Source organism: Simochromis diagramma, unplaced genomic scaffold, assembly GCF_900408965.1.
Source record: "Simochromis diagramma unplaced genomic scaffold, fSimDia1.1 OVJJ01000101.1, whole genome shotgun sequence".
Lineage (NCBI taxonomy): Eukaryota > Metazoa > Chordata > Actinopteri > Cichliformes > Cichlidae > Simochromis > Simochromis diagramma.
The window spans coordinates 15,037-35,527 of NW_024387039.1; the positions used below are offsets into that span (position 1 = coordinate 15,037).

Consider the following 20,491-nt stretch of genomic DNA (forward strand, 5'->3'; position numbering starts at 1 on the left):
AGTTATTTAGAAGCTATTGATGGTTCATTCTATCATTTAGAAAATCCAAGTAAACGATTAGCCAAGTATTTAGATGCACATGACTTAGTTTGTTGTGAGTGTGTTATCAAGTTAAAAAAAAAAAAATTTTCTTTGATTGTTAATCTGGGCAATTACTAATTGTTAATTATTTTGTCTGACCTCCTGCAATAACAATCTATAGCTTACAAAGAATGTATAAACTTAAATAAAAAATCAGCAGGACCTCGAGACTTAAACAAGTTTTACCTGTCATCAAATCAGAAACATTACACAAAGCATGAAGTGATGTAAAGCATAAAAGTATTTATCACAGTTTTCCTACTATAAACTTAGGCAGCTGGAGGACTTCCAATGACCCATTGAGCATTTCTTTTTGTGATTTTTGTTATGCTGTTGTGGTGCTTCTTGTATCCTCCTCTTTTGTCTCCTCTTTCCCATTACCAATCAAACACTCAGCCGTTATGCTCCTCCCTAAATCCATTCCTGTTCGAGGTCCCTTGCTGCGGAGAGACGTCTTCCTTCCCAGTGTCACATTGCACTGATCACTAAGCACTGAAATTTATCACAGGTAGATTGTTTTGTGTGCCTGCAGTCTGTCAGGCTGTCTCATCACAGAGGAAGGCTGTACTTCTCTGGCCTCAGCTCTGAGCTCCAACCCCTCCCATCAGAGAGAGCTGGACCTGAGTTACAATCATCCAGGTTACTCAGGAATGAAGCTGCTGTCGGCTGGACTGAAGGATCCAAGCTGGAGACTGGACACTCTCAGGTATGGAGAGAATGTCTGATAGAGGAGAAAGAGCTGGAAACATTTCCTGTGTCCTTTGCTCACTTCCTGTTCCTGTTTCCTGCAAAGGTGACATGAAAAATCATACATGCAGGAACATTTTTCCTTTGCCACAATAGAAACACTAGTCTAGCAGAGCAAGAACAAGGGATATGTTATGTAGGCGACTCCAATGAGAACCTCTCTAGAAACACTCACAGTGCTTTTTCATTTTTTCACCATATGGATCGATTTCTATTTAAATGTGCAGTTATTTTTAGAAAAATGTATTAATTTTAGTAGTAGTAGAGTAGATTGATCACTGAATAGAGGCAGATCCAGAACATATTTAGCCTAGCTTGATTAAAAAACAAAAAGTGATTCATTAGTTGATCATTAAGTTTGATAATGAGAGGTTCTTTAGAACCTGACAGCCACATGCCCATTTTTTTCTTAAGAAAATGGCAAAATTACAATTAAAGAATTAAAAAGAAAATTGGGAAGAACTGGTTACAAATACAAAGCAAAAAACTACATGAACAACTCTGCGCTCAAGTTCCCTGGCTGTGTGTAATTTTCAACTTACCAGTAGAAATTTTGACTCAATTTTTCTTCCTTTCAGTTGATTGGTGAATGTCAATATCAATCACTGACCCAGGGCTCACATGTGCTCATCGCTAAGCAAAAGATCCAAAATTTTTTGCACTGGCTGCTGCGCTCTGCTTGTATGTTGCTTTTTTGCAGCAACTCTACGTGTACTAGAAGCGCCTGCTCCTTCTAATTTCAAAACATGTATGTTGCTGACTTTATATCCTCTACAAGAGTTTGTGTTGTATTATGTTCAAATGTTTAACAAAAACATGGTTCGCTCATTCATAACAAAGAAAGCTTTATAACTATCCTGTCCAGTGAAAAGTGTGTCATTTCCACAACACTGCTTAACCCCCAGGGTCCACAGAACTGTTGAAATGGCTCTGGGTTTCCCTGTACAAGCATGTAAACCTGTGACAAAAAATTCAGCAAACTCAGACACACAGAGAATGTGTCGTCAGGTGATAAGGGAAAATGCATGCATGTGTAAGGGCATTTAACCCTCCAGGACCTGAGGGTCTGTAAAGCACCCCTCCAACAGCCAAACCCATCTGTTCTCTTATTGGATTGTTAGATTTTACCAATGTCATGTCAATCACAATCAGCTGAAAGGAATAAAAATTGAGTCAAAATTCGTACCCGCAAGTTGAAACTCACACACAGCCAGGGAACTTAAGCACAGAGTTTTACACGTACCATATTTTTTGGACTATAAGGCACACTTAAAATCCTTTAATTTTCTCAAAAATTGAGAGTGCACCTTAATAATAATGTATACTTTATTGATCCCCATGCAGAAATTCCTCTCTGCATTTAACCCATTCACTCAGTGAAGCAGTGGGCAGCCATGGGGCGCCTGGGGAGTAGTGTGTAGGGATGGTACCTTGCTCAGGGGTACCTCAGGGTAGCTGTTCAGGGGATTCAAACCCCCAACCTTCCGATCCGGGCCACCACTCTACCCTACTGAGCTATCCCTACTACTTATAATCCGGTGCGCCTTATGTATGAAGTCTGGTTGTTCTTACTGACCTTGAACAGATTTTATATTACACACGCTCAAAAAATCTGTCAAAAAATGTTTTAGCACGACTTTGATTAGCTATGAAGCTGCACCGCTTGATGGATTGTTGGAGCATTACAGCTACTCTAGTCAGGAGCCTCGCGGAGTAATCTGGGTCCAAACTCCACTTCAGGTCCCAAAGTCAAATGAACCCTCTGCATCACTAAGAGTTAAAACCTGTCTAAATTCATTCATCTTTAATAAAAGTATCAGTGTGGCTGCTTTACCAGGTGTAAAATATATATTTAACATCCAGGCATGCATGAAAACAGAATTTATTAAATTTAACGGAGTTAGAAGTTAGCAGGAAGTTTGCTCGCTAGTTTCCACCTAAACATGATGTACCATATTCTGACTGAGAGATAATAATGATGATGTCATGGCTGCGGCAGCAGGCGTGTGGAGTTATGAAGAGAGAATGACCAAAAATGAAGGCACTGACCTAATGCGATTGAGCTTAGGGACAAACAAAACACCCATGGGATGGAACACTTCAAAGAGATCCTGAATCAGTGTCCCCGTGATAGCTCATTCACATTCAACACACCCAACCAAACCAATGACTTGGACGTGAGGACAGACACCATAACTACTGAATAAACCGCAGCCAATATCAAACTCCTCAATAATGGCAATGTGCCAGGTCTGGACATGGTGTCTGCTGAAATGCTCAAGCACGGTGGACAGTGCCTTGTCAGTGAAATGACAGACCTTTTCAATTCATGCTGGTCATCGACGCGCGTGCCAAAAGAAAGCTCCCAAAGAAAGGCAACCTGCCAGACTGCAACAACTGGAGAGGAATCACACTCCTCTCTGTTCTGGGCAAGGTGTTTAGCATCCTCCTCCTCTGAAGACTACATAGGGCCATTGACCAGAAACTCCGGGATGAGCAAACTGGATTTTGCAGTGGCTGGTTGTAAATGGTAAATGGCCTGTATTTGTAAAGTGCTTTATTTAGTCCCTAAGGACCCCAAAGCGCTTTACACGTTCAGTCATCCACCCATTCACACACTGGTGATGGCAAGCTACATTGCAGCCACAGCCACCCTGGGGCACACTGACAGAGGCGAGGCTGCCGGACACTGGCGCCACCGGGCCCTCTGACCACCACCAGTAGGCAACGGGTGAAGTGACTTGCCCAAGGCTCAAACACTGATGATTATATTTGAAGAATTATTCCTGATGGCAGCAAAGTTTGAATGGAGCTCTCTGTATGTGCTGATTTGTCGCCCTCTGGAGGTCAAAGAACAAACTGCATGATGTCACTGTAACCACCACAGTGACAGGAAGTGTTTTTATGACTGAAACACTGAAATGATGCTAACGGCTGTCGTTAGGCTCACTGACAGCAGTGCTGATGTGTTCATGTCAAACACTGGCTCAGGTCAGACTCCTTCATCCTTCTCCAGCGTGAGGCCGCCCTCAGACCCACAGGAGCTCTGACCTTTGACCTCCTGACCCTAACCATTTTAGTCTTGTTGCATCTTTAAATGCAAATCCATCCAAACTGTAGCAGAACAAAATAAGCTGGAAGTTGTTCTATGAATGATGTTCATCCCAGAGTTTCTGTTTCTAGCTTAGACGTGTTAAACGCTGCTGCTGTGCTACATTTGTCATTTCCTGCTTTCACTTCCATCCATGTCAAAGTGCTGAACTAATCTGATCACTTTATTAATGCAGTGTCATGTACTGGCTGTGTGGAGGCAGGAGAAGACCCAAACGCAAAACTCACGGAGACTGGAACTGAACTGAAAAATGCTGCTTTATTGCAGAAGTGCAAAGTAACAGAACAAAACCGGGAATATAAACTAAAGACCGAGGGAAGAGAAAGCCACACAGGTTCGGGGAAGAGATATTGACGACGCAACACTGGACTGAGGGAGACATGCACATAAATACACAGAGGGTTAACGAGGGAAGTGGGAACACACAGGGAACACAGCTGACACATGTAACCATAACGAGACAGGGCAGGAGTGAACATAACATGACGTATACAGGCGCGAGAGTCACAAAGTAAAACAGGAAGTACACGGGGGTTCAGACAGGAGGAGAGAGAGAGAGAGCACAGGGAGAACATAGACATAACGGGCTGGGGAAAACATGGAATAAACACAAGGAGAGACGAGGGCTCATAAATACACAGAGGGGCACACAGGGGGTAAGAGTCACAAAGGGAAAACACTTAGGGAATAACATAACAGGGCAACCCAGGAAACATGGCCTAAAAAAGGAACAAAATACAAAAATACAAGAAACTAAGAATACTGGGCCAACATGGCCCAGGATCATGACATGCAGTAAACAGGAGCTGTTAGTCTGACATTTATTTACTGTCATCACAAACACGCACAGCTGGAATAGCACCCAAACAAAGGGCTGAAAAGATGAAAATCATTATTTGATTATTATTATTATTATATATCATGTTTATGTGGATTCACTTTTCTGTCAGTGCTGAAGCAGACGTTACTGATCACATGACTCTGAGGGATGTTTCCAGCACCTCGCTGAATCTGAGCCATGAAGATTTAAGGTGGCTCTCAAGGCAAAGCAGGTCTGAGCACAGTCCTAATGTGTGACATCACTTTTAACCAGAGAGCATTCAGCTTTCACAGCAGCCAACATCCTGTCACACTGAGCATGTGCAAACACAGCTCTCAGCTTCCCTCACTCACAAGCTCCACCCTCCACTTAAAAGCCCAGAACAAACCTTGTGACCAACACAGCGCAGACAGAGGTGATGTTCACGCTCTGTTTCTGGGTGGGAAACTCACCCGTGGGCGTGGCTGTTCCTCCCCTACAATCTCTGATGTCACAGCTGCTAAATTAGACTGAAGCCAGACTCAAACAGAAAACAGCCTCAAAGACTCAGAGAGAGCGCTGCTCCATCTCTGGACCCAGATATATGTTCCACCACCATGCTGCAATGCATCCTGGGATAGGGTGGGCCCACCTGTGCTTCAAATCCAGGGAAAAGGAGGACACATTTGTGGGACCCTGGGATTCTGGACGGCCTTCGTGGCCTCGCTGTGATGTCATGGACCTTCAGAGGAAGCAGAGGCTGAACTGAAACACACCTGCTGACTTCATGTGTTCTGCTCTGACAGCTGCCATGTGTCACAATGTGGATAATAAAGCCATCAAACTTCACTCAGCTCCAATAACACCATCAGTGTTTGATGTCCAGAGGATTCATGAGACTGCAGATGATAAACTTTGACAATAATTCATTGATGAACGTGTGTTTATGTGAGGTCAGATTATGAATGTCCTCAGTCAGCTGTTCAGTCTGTGTTTAGATCTTATGTTAGCACAAACATTATTGCATGTTACCCACAATTCATGTGAAACTTTCACAGTGGAATCATTCACACATTCCATATGTTAGCTGTTGTTCTGCTGGACCATTTCTAATGTGCATTTAGCTGTATGATCTCTAATCAATGATCCAAATCCTTGATTCAACTCATCAAAGCCACAAAAATGGACTTTAAATACTCGATTTGAGACATTTGAAGTCAAATGTGAAGAAATGATTTCTCTGTCATTACTGCTGCTGCTGTATACATACAGATATCAAAGCTGACTTTTTGTCAAAGTACAGGCATGATGAAAAATGTGAATTTCATTGTTTTCCATGTCCTAATAAACATACATCACCAGTTCTTGATTGAGTCTTTGTGTTACTGTTTGTGTGCACAGTCCATCAATGGGCGTTATTAGCAGTTATCAGCCGCATAACTGTGGCTCAGATTGGCCCTCCTGCACCTGCTAGCAGGCTCAGCAGGTCGTTATCACCAATTGGTGAGCCGGATAGCTGTGTCGCTGTTGAAGGGTCGACGATGAATCCAGATCCAGTACAGACAGACTTCACTTCACACTGAGACGGGCACATAGACATTTTTCAGTAGTTAGCTGCTATTTAATCAGTTTGAATATTATTTCCTGATTAACAGAAACAGATTTCATAATGAAAAGGCTTCTGAACGTTACTCTTTTGCCATGAGCATCATCTGTATGATGGAAGTTAAGCCTGGAAATAGTTTTTTGCTAGTATATTACTTTAGCTGACGGTAACTTCAAAGCATGCCATGAGAGTGTTAATAGGTTACTAATATCTAGTTACACTTTACTAGGTCACATCTGTGACACATGTCACTTAAATAAAGAAGGAAATATTGGCTCTGTTTTATCTGCTGGGCCCAAAAGTGACTCCTGTATTTAAACTGCTATGAAGAACTTGTTGGTCTATAATATGTGAAACATGTGTCAAATGTCTCCATCATGAAAGATATCAGGGCATCTTGAGCCACAAAAACATTCCTATCATGAGGTAGAAGCTGGAATCAGTTTGTTGCAGACGTTTATATATCCGATATTTATCCAGTTAAAAGCTGAAATTCAAAAACGTCTTTTCCAGAGTCGTCTGTCCAAGAGGAGCAGAAGCTGCAACAAATATAACAACAGTTATTTAAGGCTGTTTTAAACGGCCACAAAGGAGCAGATTGGTTATAATGCAGCTGCTTCAGAGGAACAAACACTGTTTTTATTTCATGTGTAACACCTTTCAATGATGTGTTGACTAAAGTCTATTGACCAGTATAAGTAAAGACATCACACACACACATGGAAACACTGAAACCTGTTTGTGGTGCAGCAGCGGTCCCAGCTGCTCGCCTTTATCTAGACTGGGTCGGCTGCTGATCTCAATATAATCAATGTTTAAAGTTCTCAGTGTTTCTGTGTTGCTGCGTATAGGATCTCCCAGCATCATCACTGTGCTGTCCAATCATTGTGTGCGAGGTTACCCTTATAGTGCGATGTGTGTTTGCACAAAGAGAAGCATGTGTGTCAAATATAAATAAGCACAGAACAGAAACAGCTGCTCGTTTCTTCTGTTTAGAGTCAAGTTAGTGTTTTGTGTCTTTGTTTGAGGCCTGATGTCGAGCAGAGGTGTGTGTAACTGCACTGGTCTGTCAAATTAATAAAGCTTCTCCGATTCTGATTCTATTTTTGGCATAAATAAAATTACATTGAGGTGCAGAATAGCTTTTAAAAAGGTAATTTTGATAGTCTTTAAATACTCAGTTTAATCTCAGATCCTTTAATCTGAGTTGCACGGTGGCACGGTGTTTAGCACTGTTGCCCCATAGCAAGAAAGTTCTGAGTTCAATTCCACCATCAGGCTGGTGTCTTTCTGTCTGGAGTTTGCATATTCTCCACGTGTTTGCATGAGTTCTCTCTGGGTACTCTGGCTTCCTCCCACTGTCCAAAGACATGGGTTTAACTGATTAATCTAAATTATAGGTGTGAGTGCTAATGGTTTTCTGTCCCTGTGTGTTTGCCCTGCGACAGACTTGCGACCTGTCCAGGGTGTACCTCGCCTCTCGCCCTATGACAGCGACCTCCCGCGACCCTGAAGAGGACAAGCGCAAGTGAATAGATGGATGTTTTAATCTAGTTGGTACATTATGACAAAAATTATAAACTTTACTTAATTACTTAAGAATTGATTATCACAGTGGCAATTATCAGAATCATTAAAATTCTGAAGTAGTTAAAAATGTGACTTTGTCTTCTCTTATCTGTACAAAGCATTTGCATTCTATTTTTATCCTATTGTATATTTTATTCTATTTTGTATATTTGTGTACAGCATTTTATTCTTATTGTATTCCAATTTTGCTATATAACTTTTGCACTGTCCACTTCCTGCTGTGACAAAACAATTTTCCCACGTGTGGGACTAATAAAGGTTATCTTATCTTATCTCTTTTTGTCATTGTTTTCTGTTTTTACTGTTGGTTGATTTTACACTGTAATACGAAAATGCACAGCAGTGCTGAGTATCAAATTCTCTTAGTTTTACTCATCTTTTTTCAATATTTAGCTTTCTAGGAGACTGTTTTAAAATTTATTTTCACAATGATAGTGGGGACCAGTTGTCAATGTTTTTCCAAAGTCCTACACACACTTTCCTATACTCAACCAATGTGTTATCATCTTCCAAAACTACTTCAACAAACCTGGACAATTTTTCCATAACACCAGTTAACAAAATCACAAAACAGTTGCTCAAGAGTATTCACTCATCAGTGAAGTATGAAGGTTATTATACCATAATGGAATTTTACAAAAAAAGACTTTTTTAAATTATTTTGTAAAATTCATTTAAAATTATTTTTATGCGTCAAAAATATTTTTTCAATGTGACACAAAGTAATTTTACAGTTTTCAACCGTTTTTCTACTGAAATGTCCATTTTAAACCCCCTTCAAGGGTATTTGTTGGTTTAAATACAATTGATGCATCAATGGGTTCGTTTTTTATGTGCCTGTAATACATTTTCGCGTTGCTTAATTGAACATATAAAGTCAAAGGTCATCTGTAAACACTATTTATGTGTAACTAATAGGAATTATCCAAATTATCAAAATTGAACAGGCAAGTATGAGTTATGAACATTTCTAAATCACGCATTAGTTTACGTTTCTGAAATGCGTCTGATGATATCCGGTGACCTATTCATCCGGGACACTGATTAAGGGTGAAGGTGATAGTAGCCTATAGCCCAATGAGTCAAGTACTTGCGGTGGCGGTGTGATGCGTGCACATGCTTCAACAACTGTAGGAACTACGGAATTACAATTTTACTTGACAGTGTTAAACAAACTACGTTTGTAAACTTGGAAGAGTTACGAGTTCCTGTGGTTCTGCAACAGACAATCATGAGTGAGTCAAAACGACAGATAAGATAAGCATGAAATTAGCTTAAGCCGCAAATCATTACGTTTGCCTTATTGACAAAAACCTTTATGAAGTTTTCCTTATGGCTTTTTGCTTCATATGCTTTTTGCTTCCTATTACTTTTTTTACAGTTAAATTTGGTTTTAACGTGTTTTTGAGTGCTATGTATTTAAGTAGGGACACATTACGTAATAGATGTGGTATAACCACGTGATGCTCTCGGTAGCCCCTATAAACAAACAACCACTTTACACTGATTGTGATCAGACTACAAAGATTTAAAGATAAACAATTAATTTTCTCATCTGCCACAAAACTGAAAGGTACCAATCTTTACATCAACGAGGTTTTTTCAGAGTCCATCAGGAAGAAGAGGAAAGAACTGTCACCACAGCTGAGAGCGGCCAGAGACAGAGGTGATATTGCCGTCCTGAAATATGACAAATTAATTGTTAAACCGAGGTCACAGAACGCCGGAATTAATATTTAGACTTCAGCAATGTTTGTAGCTGTTGAGATCGATCGGTCTGCAAATGTCGGATCCTATACTTATTCCCGGATTCTCCGGTAAAGATTTTTCAGTGGCTCATGTCAATATTTGTAGCCTTAAATATAAGATTCAGGAAATTCAGTCACTGTTGTCAACAAATACGATAAGTGTGCTGGCTATTTCCGAGACACATTTAGATGCTGCCTTTGAGAATAATGAATTTGAAATAAACGGTTATAAGTTGTATAGGAAGGACAGAAACAGATTTGGAGGGGGCGTAGCCCTATACATTAATGATAATATGGCAAGCAAACTACGTATGGACTTAATGTTTGACGACCTGGAAATTGTGTGCGTCCAGTTACGGTTGATCTGATATCCTCGTGTTGGTGTTGTTCCCAGACTATCATGAAAATGTTGTTCCAGGATCAACATTGCAAGTGACCAATCAGAATGTTGTGACGTCATACTTTTACGACTTCGGGAAAAACCGGCGTAAAACAAAAAACTGTACTAAAGCTGCGTGAAACCGCCTCTGTCCGCCGATCAACGGACCCTAACCCTAACCCTAACCGTAACCCTTTAATAAACAGTAAGCAGAATTGATATTGTCCTTGCAACATTGGAATTTCGTAAATGCACGAATGGCTTGGTGCGCAAAAGAATAACGTCACAACAATGTGATTGGTCACTTGCAATGTTGAACCTGGAACAACATTTTCATGATGGTCTGGGAACAACACCAACACGAGGATATCAGATCATCCGTTCAGTTACACCCACTCTATGGCAGGCCTGTATTAGCAGGTTGCTGCTACAGACCCCCAAGTAGTAATATGTTGCATGTAGAACGAATCTGTGAAATGCTGGAAAGAGTAACTGAGGAAAACAAAGACATGTTCTTATTGGGAGACTTTAATATCAATTGGTCAGCTCCTTCTTGTCCTTTAAGGAAAAAGATAAGTTCATCAGCGTCGGCTTGTTGCCTGTCTCAGATGATCACCATTCCCACCCGGGTCACGGTCAACGCAGGAGGTCATAGGTCATCATCATGTATTGATCATATATATACAAATGTTCCTGAGCATTGCTCTAATATTGTTTGTATTCCAGTTGGTTATAGTGACCATAATCTTGTAGGTTTGACCAAGAAAATGAAACCACTGAAAACTGCACAAAAGATTATTTTTCATAGATCATACAAAAATTTCAATGCAGACAACGTAAAGGAAATTCACTGGACTGACATCTGCCTCGAGGGTGACCCTGATATGGCATTATTTATGTTTATTGAAAACTTTTGCTACCTGGCTGACAAACATGCCCCCTTAAAAAGATTTACTGTTAAAAAGAACTACGCACCTTGGCTAGATAATGAACTTAAGGCTGCAATGTCAGAAAGGGATATAGCAAAAGCAAAAGCACATAAGTCTGTCAGTCCACAAGAGTGGGCAAGATATCGCGAGTTAAGAAATCAAGTAACTAAATTGAATAGGCGCAAGAAGAAAGAATATTATCAACTTAAGCTCAAGGAGGCCAATAAGGACAGCAAAAAGGTGTGGAAAGTTTTAAATAATATAACGGGTAGAGATCTTGCTCCGGTGATGTCTCACATCTACACGGGTGGTACGTTTGTAAGTAAAGCTAAGGACATAGCCAATTATTTTGTGAATTATTACAGCAATAAAATAACAAATTTAAAATCTAATATGAGCAGTGAAGATGGCGCCGGTGAGGTCGGCTGCCGTCACGACTGCTCCGACCACTTTTTCTTTGTCTTTGTTTTTTAAGTTAGTTTTCAGCGTTTCTAAATCGGCAAAATCATCACCATTGGGTACATTAGGTATGACAGTGACACTCTTGTTTCTATTGGTTTACAATGTACTCACAATTCGAAGTTTTTAACTCCGGATCCGAGCTGGCCGAGTGAGATCTCGAGGGAGAACAAAGGGAAGCGGCGGCGGCCTAGAGGGAAGCGAGCCGGCGTCAGGAACAGGCTGAGAGCTCGTGCACACCGCACACCTCTGCCTAGCATCCTGCTCGCCAACGTCCAGTCACTGGAGAACAAGCTTGACGACCTCAGGGCCAGGATAAAGTTCCAGAGAGACATTCGGGACTGCAATCTCCTCTGCTTCACCGAGACATGGCTGAACCCAGCGGTGCCGGACCACGCCATCCAGCCGGCCGAGTTCTTCTCGGTTCACTGCATGGACAGGACACGGGACTCGGGGAAGTCAAGGGGAGGCGGCGTGTGTTTAATGGTGAACAACAACTGGTGCAACAGTGCGAACGTTGTTCCTCTCACACGCTCCTGCACACCAAATCTGGAACTACTGTCCATCATGTGTCGTCCTTTTTATCTACCTCGGGAATTTACATCGGTCATTGTAAGTGCCGTTTATATTCCACCACAAGCGGACACGGTCACCGCCTTATGCAAGCTGCATGAGGCACTCACACAGCACCAGACACAACACCGGGACGCTGCGCTTATTGTGACGGGGGACTTTAATAGCGCCAACCTCAAACGCGCAGCGCCGAACTTTTATCAACACATCACCTGCCCCACCAGGGGTGAAAGGACACTGGACCACTGCTACACTACGGTCAAGGACGGCTACAAGGCACAATCCCGCCCCCCGTTTGGCAAATCTGATCACGCCGCCATTTTCCTCATGCCAAAATACAAACAAAGGCTGAAACAGGAAGTTCCGGTTCAGAGGAAGGTCGCGCGCTGGACGGACCAATCGGTGGCCGCGTTACAGGACGCACTCGATGACGTAGACTGGGGCATGTTCAGGAACAGCTCCGACGATGACGTCAACGTGTTTACGGAAGCGGTTGTGGGATTCATCGGGAAACTAGCGGATGATACCGTGGAGACAAAGACTATCACAACGTTTCCCAACCAGAAGCCGTGGGTGGATAAAACCATCCGCGACGCTCTGAGATCCCGCACCGCTGCCTACAACACGGGACTCACGACGGGGGACATGGACCCGTACAAAGCCGCGTCATATAACGTGCGGAGGGCGGTGAAAGAGGCGAAGCAGCGCTACGGGAGGAAACTAGAGTCACAACTCCAACAGAGTGACTCTAGGAGCCTGTGGCAGGGACTAAGGACAATAACGGACTATAAAGCACCAACAACCGGTATGACGAACGCGGCCGTGACTCTGGCAGACGAGCTGAACACTTTCTATGCTCGCTTCGAGGCTGCAGCTAAGGTCTCCAACAATGCTAGTGTTAGCGGCGCTAACGGCTGCAGACAGGAAGATGCTGCCAGCACCGGAAACGTGCTTGTCATCTCCGAGCATGAAGTAAGGAGAGCCTTCAAGAGAGTGAACACCAGGAAAGCAGCAGGACCAGACGGCATCCCAGGTCGTATCCTCAGAGACTGCGCATACCAGCTAGCTCCTGTGTTCACTGAGATATTCAACATCTCTTTATCTCAGTCGGTGATCCCCACATGCTTCAAAGAGTCCATCATTGTTCCTGTCCCGAAGAAACCCCACCCTGCTTCTCTCAATGACTATCGCCCTGTAGCCCTCACCTCAGTAGTGATGAAGTGCTTTGAACGCCTGGTCAGAGACTTCATCATTTCTTCACTACCAGACACACTGGACCCACTACAGTTCGCTTACCGTCCAAATCGTTCCACAGACGATGCCATCTCTCATCTCCTCCACACATCACTCACTCACTTGGACACTAAAGGGGGAATTATGTTAAAATGCTCTTCATAGACTACAGCTCTGCATTTAACACCATAATTCCCTCCACACTCACCACCAAGCTGGAGCATCTGGGACTCAGCTCATCTATGTGTCAGTGGATCTCCAACTTCCTAACTGGCAGACCACAGGCAGTAAGGATGGGCGGACATGTCTCAGCCTCCACCACTCTCAGCACTGGAGCCCCCCAGGGGTGTGTTCTGAGCCCCCTGCTGTACTCTTTGTACACATATGACTGTGTGGCCACTACCAGCTCCACCACCATCATCAAGTTTGCTGACGACACCGTCGTGGTGGGCCTGATCTCTGATAACAACGAGACGGCCTACCTGAAGGAGATTAGGAATCTGGAGAACTGGTGCCAGAGGAACAACCTCCTTCTAAACGTCAGTAAGACAAAGGAGCTGATAGTGGACTTCAGCACTAAGCAGGAGAGGAACTACCAGACCCCTGTCATCAACGAGTGCCCAGTGGAGAGAGTGGACAGCTTCAAATACCTCGGAGCTCACATCACGCAGGACCTGTCATGGTCCTGTCACATCAACACCGTGGTGAAAAAGGCCCGACAGCGTCTCTACCACCTCAGACGCTTGAGAGACTTCCAACTGCCCTCCAAGGTGCTCAGGAACTTTTACTCGTGCACCATAGAGAGCATCCTGGCGGGAAACATCTTAACCTGGTTCGGGAACAGCACCATGCAGGACAGACGAGCTCTACAGAGGGTTGTGCGGTCAGCTGAGCGCACCATCCGCTCCGAGCTCCCTGACCTGCACTCAATCTACAGCAGGCGGTGCTGGACCAAGGCCAGGAAGATCGTGAAGGACCTCAGCCATCCCAACAACAGACTGTTCTCTCTGTTGAGGTCAGGAAAGCGATTCCGCTCCCTGAAGACCAACACAGAGAGACTGAGGAGGAGCTTCTTCCCGCAGGCGATACGGTCTCTCAATCACACCACCACACAGTACTGACCCACACATATGGTTCTTACACACACACTGGACTTTCTGGACTTTGTTTTTCCACAACACTGGTCACTATATTCTTCATTTCCGGTTAATACTTGTACAGCTGCTGTTATTGTGTATATATTTATTTAGATTTAGATTTCTTCATACATTCTTATATAGTTCTATATTGTGTATTTTGTTGTACAGTTATTTTATTTTCAACTTTAATTTATATATTTTATCTTATTCTTCCCAGTTAAATTTACCCTTCATTCTAATTTGTGTTGTACAGTTATTTCATTTTTAACCTTAATTTATATTTTATTCCTTCCTAGTTAAATTTACCCTTTTTAATTTTTCATATTTATTTCCTATCTTATTCATAGCCTTTCCTTTTTTTTGTTTTCTTTAGGTCACGAGCAGTTGTCCAAGCATTTCACTACATATCGTACTGTGTATGACTGTGTACGTGACAAATAAAATTTGAATTTGATTTGATTTGAGCAGAGGCGATCCCACCTTATCACTTATACAGGATGTTATCATGAATAATAAGCAAAGCCAATTTAAGTTTGAGGCAGTGAGTGTGGAGATGGTAGAGCGCTTATTGATATCACTTCCTGACGATACATCCTCCGGCTCTGATAACACAGACAGTAAACTGCTCAAAGTTGCAGCCAAGTTTGTGTCCCTATGTCACATATGTAATAGATCTTTGGCATGCAGCTTATTTCCATTGCAGTGGAAAGAATCGAAAATAATTCCCATTACTAAAAACAAGAATGACGTTTTTAATGGTGTCAATAGCAGACCTATTAGTCTGCTCCCGTTCTAAGTAAAATTATGGAGAGGATTGTCTATGAACAAATTCAACATTACCTAACAGAAAATCAGTTACTCACTCAGTTTCAACATGCCTACAAACCTGGTTACTCCACCAGTTCAGCTCTTATTCACATGACAGATAACTGGTACAAATATCTAGATAATGGGAATTTGGCCGGGGTGGTATTTTTGGATTTTAGTGCTGCATTTGATTTGATAAATCATGATCTTTTGATAGATAAACTACAATGTTATGGATTTTCACCAGCTGCTTTGTGCTGGATGGAAAGTTATTTGTCTGGAAGAAGGCAAAAGGTTTATTATAACGGTTATTTCTCAGAGGGCTGTGAAATGAACTGTGCTCTACCCCAAGGCAGCTGCCTCGGTCCACTTCTCTATTCAGTCTTTACAAATGATTTGCCGTATGTCCTGGATAAATCTCGTCTTGTAATGTATGCTGACGACTCCATGTTTTATTCAGCCAGTAGCTACTCTGAACTGACAAGCGTGTTACAACTCGATTTGCTGAACGTGTTTGACTGGATAAGTAAAAACAACATGATTTTAAACGTGTCTAAATCCAAATCCATGTTAATAGGAAGTAGAGGACGCTTAGTCAACAGCCCACAGCTAAACCTTTCCATAGCTGGATCGGTATTAGAACAGGTCACCCAGATTAAATTACTTGGTGTTACCATAAACCACCACCTTTCATGGTCTCAGCACATCAATTCTGTTATTAAGAAAATGGGACCGGGCATAGCGATAGCTAGGAAATGCTCCTTTTATATCACTTCTTCAATTATGAAAGATGTCATTAATGCACTAGTATTATCTCATCTAGAGTACTGCCCAGTCATTTGGTCAGCAGCTAATAAGACAGATCTGAACAGACTTCAGTTAGTCCAAAATAGGGCGGCCGGATTAGTGTTAAGGTGTTCATATTATACAAGTATTGATAAAATGCACGATAAACTTTCTTGGCTTTCTGTACAAGCTAAATTATACTATGGCTTACTTGTATTTTTAAAGAAAGCAATACTGGTAAACACACCACACTTTTTTATGCTCAGTTGCAGTATCCAGATGAAATACATAATCATGCTACACGATTCTCAACTAACCACAATTTAGTAACTCCTCGAGTTAAAAGTAACTTTTTGAAAAACTCTGTTATATTTAGAGCATCTTTTCAGTGGAATAAGTCGCCTTATGCAATTACAGAATTGGCTTCTATTCATAATTTTAAAAATCACCTAAAAGCCTATTTAGGCAGTTTTTAATTTATTTGTAAAAATTGTAAGAGGGTAATGTCACTTGTAATGGAAATTGTGTATTTTGTTTGAGTGTTTTGGTTTTTGTTTTTTTTTTTTGGGGGGGGGGGGGGGGGGGGGATTATATAATTTTTAATATTCACATGTTTACATTTTCAGAATTGTAAAACCTTATTGTGGATGTAAGAGCCAAATTATGTGGACAATTTGCATCCAACTCATTGTGTAACATTTTATTTGGTGGTATTTGATGGTTTGGGCCCCAGGAAGACTAGCAACCACTGTTGTGGAAGCTAATGGGGTTCCTTATAAATAAACAAATAAACAAATAAACTAACAAATTTTTTAGAAATAAATTTGATTTTAATACATAACTTAATAACTTTTCCTATGTAGGCTTATTTCCTTGAACCTGAAACACAAATTATAAGACTGTTGCTTTGTCCATATCTTTGACTATAATGGTGCGTTAACAATAATATGATTAGCCTGTTTCCATCCGAGACCATTTCGCTCACCCCAGTGGTTTTAAATATATCATTTCGAGTAATACAGGAATATGTAAATATAACAAGTGCATGACAAAAACTGTTTGTTTGGCAAATACATTGAAGCCTTTGTTTTTTAATTTCTTATTTGTGTTACAGAACCTCCACATTTTCATCCTTTGGAAAGGCAAGTTTTATTCTTAAACAATATTTTGAAGTTATATAGTGTAAAAAAATTAAAGTATAATTTTATAGTTCTAGATCTCTCTATTTTATTTAATTGTTTTACTTGCATTTACAGACACGGAAAATTCGTCTGAAACACGAACATATAATAAAATGCATTGAGACTTTCTCCGAACCACAAAACAGAAAGAAACACAATGTTCACCGAGGAGACGCATTCTGGAGTAACGTGTGCAAAGACTTGGGAGTGCCAAACAATTGTACAAATCATAAAAAACTTAATCATGTTGCTCTGCACTACCAAAAGGTAAGCACTCTATGATATCTATGTTTAGAGTCTGAATACTACTCTGGACTTAGTATTTATCAAGGAGAGTGGCAAACATTTTTTAAGCTCTGAATGAATTACAGAGCAAAAATTGAGTGAGCAACAGAAGTTTGTTTAGACCTGAAGAACAGTGGATGAATAATAAAAATTGTGCCTTGCACAGGCACACCTAAGTATAACTAGGTGGAAGGATACTGTTTTACATTACAGATAGATGAAAACGTAATTACTACATGTGTATTAAACAGAGAATCATGGAAGTCATGCACAAACCAAAAAGTATCGATGTTGAAGGTGATAGTGGGACCTCCGGAGAGAACACATCTTCTCTGGTACGTACTTCAAAACAAAATTACATGATTTCTTTGATGTTACATATATTGTTATGAATTCAAAAGTTACATTTTTTAAATTGTATTAATGTTTAGATTACATGGTTAAACAATCATTTACACATGAATTTATGGTTTTCTATCAATTGTAGTGTAGTGTTTAATAATAACACCTAACATGAGACATATTGCATTAATGGATGGAGGCACAAAAAACAGGAACCGTTGTTTTTGGAAGGGCAAACGCATATGGCTCTAGCCACCTACAGTACACCCATTCAAGTCTTTGAGCAGGGTACATTAAGATTGTTTTTTTTTTTTATTTCAATTCTGCTGTTTCACTAAAGGAATTTCTATGTTTTGCTTTTTGGGTGTTACACTTTTTTCCTTCACATTTTCATGCAGATTTTAACGTTTACTCTAAAATGTAAGTTAAATCAACCACCAATACCTTTAGCACTGCCTACCTTGTGCTTCAATATTGTATCAAACAAATATAAATTATTTATATTTGCTACTGGGTGGCTGTGGGTCAGGTTGTAGAGCAGATATACTCGTCGATTCCTGGCTCAGTCTGCATGCCAAATATCCTTTGGCAAGATACTAACCCCAAGTTGCCCTCTGATGCGCTCATCGGAGTGTGAATGTGTGTAGATGTTTATTAGTTTGCACTTGATTTTAGAAGTGCATGTATGAGGTGTTGTGAATGTGGTATGTTGTACAGAGCGCTTTGAGTACTCCGGGAGAGTAGAAAAGCAATATATATAAATCAGTCCATTTATCATCTATGTGTGTGTGTGTATCAATCAATCAATCTTTATTTATAAAGCACTTTTCATACAAAGATGTAGCACAAAGTGCTTTACATGGTTAAAAGCAGCCCACCCTGCCCTCCAACTCACTCCCCACACTCTCATTAACATAAAGTAAGTAAATTACTTGTATTATGTCCACACTGCAGAAGACAATATTTTCATATAAAAGCCATATAAATATATATAAGGCTTCACAACATTGTGGTGTTCAACAAACATTGCTTTAAACTCTACTAAAGAACTTGCTGTGACACCATGCAATGCAGAGTAGTTGATTTCACATTTCTATTATCCAGTTCCCATGCCTTTTTGCATAGGTTATATAAACATCTATTATATTTGTAATATAGAGTAAGCTCTATGCTAAACCTTTTAAACTAAAACATGTAGTTCTTGTTTTACCTCACTATACTCATGAGTTAATAATTATTTCACACTCAGGATGAAGGAAACACTGGCGACGAAACACTGGAGATGTGTCCATCTGCAATGGAAGGAAATGAATCTCTCTATTTGCTCAAACAGGTTGGAATTATTTATTACATTACTTTTAACTACTTTTACTCGATGAAAACAATGTCTCTATTTAAAAATTATTTCTTTGTTTGACAAATAAAATGATACTCAAAGGATGTTGTGGAGGACAGTGATGACAATGGCATTGTCCAAAACATTTCTCCTGAATTGAAACAAACTGGTGTGTCTCGTCTTAGACTGTGACTGACTGGTCTTGATGGTATGCCTCTTAAATCCAAAACTGCAAAATGGGTGTACTGACTTAATGCCAGTGGCTACAACATTAGTCCACTGCATACCTTTGAAAAGCCTCCCTTTCTGTGGTTTTTTTAGGTCTTGCCAGTCTTTCTGGTCAATGAAAAAAAAAAACATGGCTGCTGTGGCAACGAGCATTTGTAGAATTCCTCTTCAGCATTACTACTGTCACTTCTGTTTGATGAATTTCTACTCCGGTCCTATAATGCATAAAAAAGAATTTATTAAAAATAGGTGATGTAATTTCATGACAGAAATGTTATGTGGAAAATACTTTACCTTTTCGAGGGATGTAGACGATTGTGATGGAGAGGCTGTATTCTCATGTACGGCATACTGCCGTTTTAAGGATTGTCCAGTGACTGTGAAAGTGGAGGTTAAAGATGAAAAAACCCTGAAGGCTGATGTGCTTTTCCAAGGAGGTGAGGTGTGCCACAACACAAAGGAAATAAAAACAAGACTTCCAAACGAAGTCCTTCAGAGAGTGCTCCTGCATCCAAAAGGTATAATGCTGTGGTCCAAAAAAAACACTTTCAGTGTTTTACCAGCGGTGCAAAGATGACATAGTATATTTTGATGCAACAGGAAGCATTATCTCTAAAGATAATGCTTCTGCTACTCCGTACTATGTGTATGAAGTTCTAGTTAGAAATTACGGTGGCCCCTAGAGACAAAGCACACGCAAAATACAAAACACATGCAAAATACAAAACACATGCAAAATACAAAACACATGCAAAATACAAAGCACATGCAAAATACAAAACACACGCAAAATACAAAACACATGCAAAATACAAAACACACGCAAAATACAAAACACACGCAAAATACAAAGCACATGCAAAATACAAAGCACATGCAAAATACAAAACAAATGCAAAATCAAAAACACATGCAAAATACAAAGCACATGCAAAATACAAAACACACGCAAAATACAAAACACATGCAAAATACAAAACACACGCAAAATACAAAACACACGCAAAATACAAAGCACACGCAAAATATAAAACACACGCAAAATATAAAACACACGCAAAATCCAAAACACATGCAAAATCCAAAACACACGCAAAATACAAAACACACGCAAAATACAAAGCACAACGG

General features: G+C 40.7%; 1 long non-coding RNA gene across 1 annotated transcript; it reads left to right on the forward strand.

The window, feature by feature from the left end:
- The first annotated feature begins 247 nt into the window (after nt 1–247).
- LOC120741032 lies at nt 248–19,413 on the forward strand. Its single transcript, XR_005697544.1, has 4 exons — nt 248–787; nt 17,103–17,436; nt 17,706–17,789; nt 19,046–19,413. It is a non-coding gene; the product is annotated as an uncharacterized LOC120741032 (long non-coding RNA).
- Nucleotides 19,414–20,491: the final 1,078 nt, after the last annotated feature.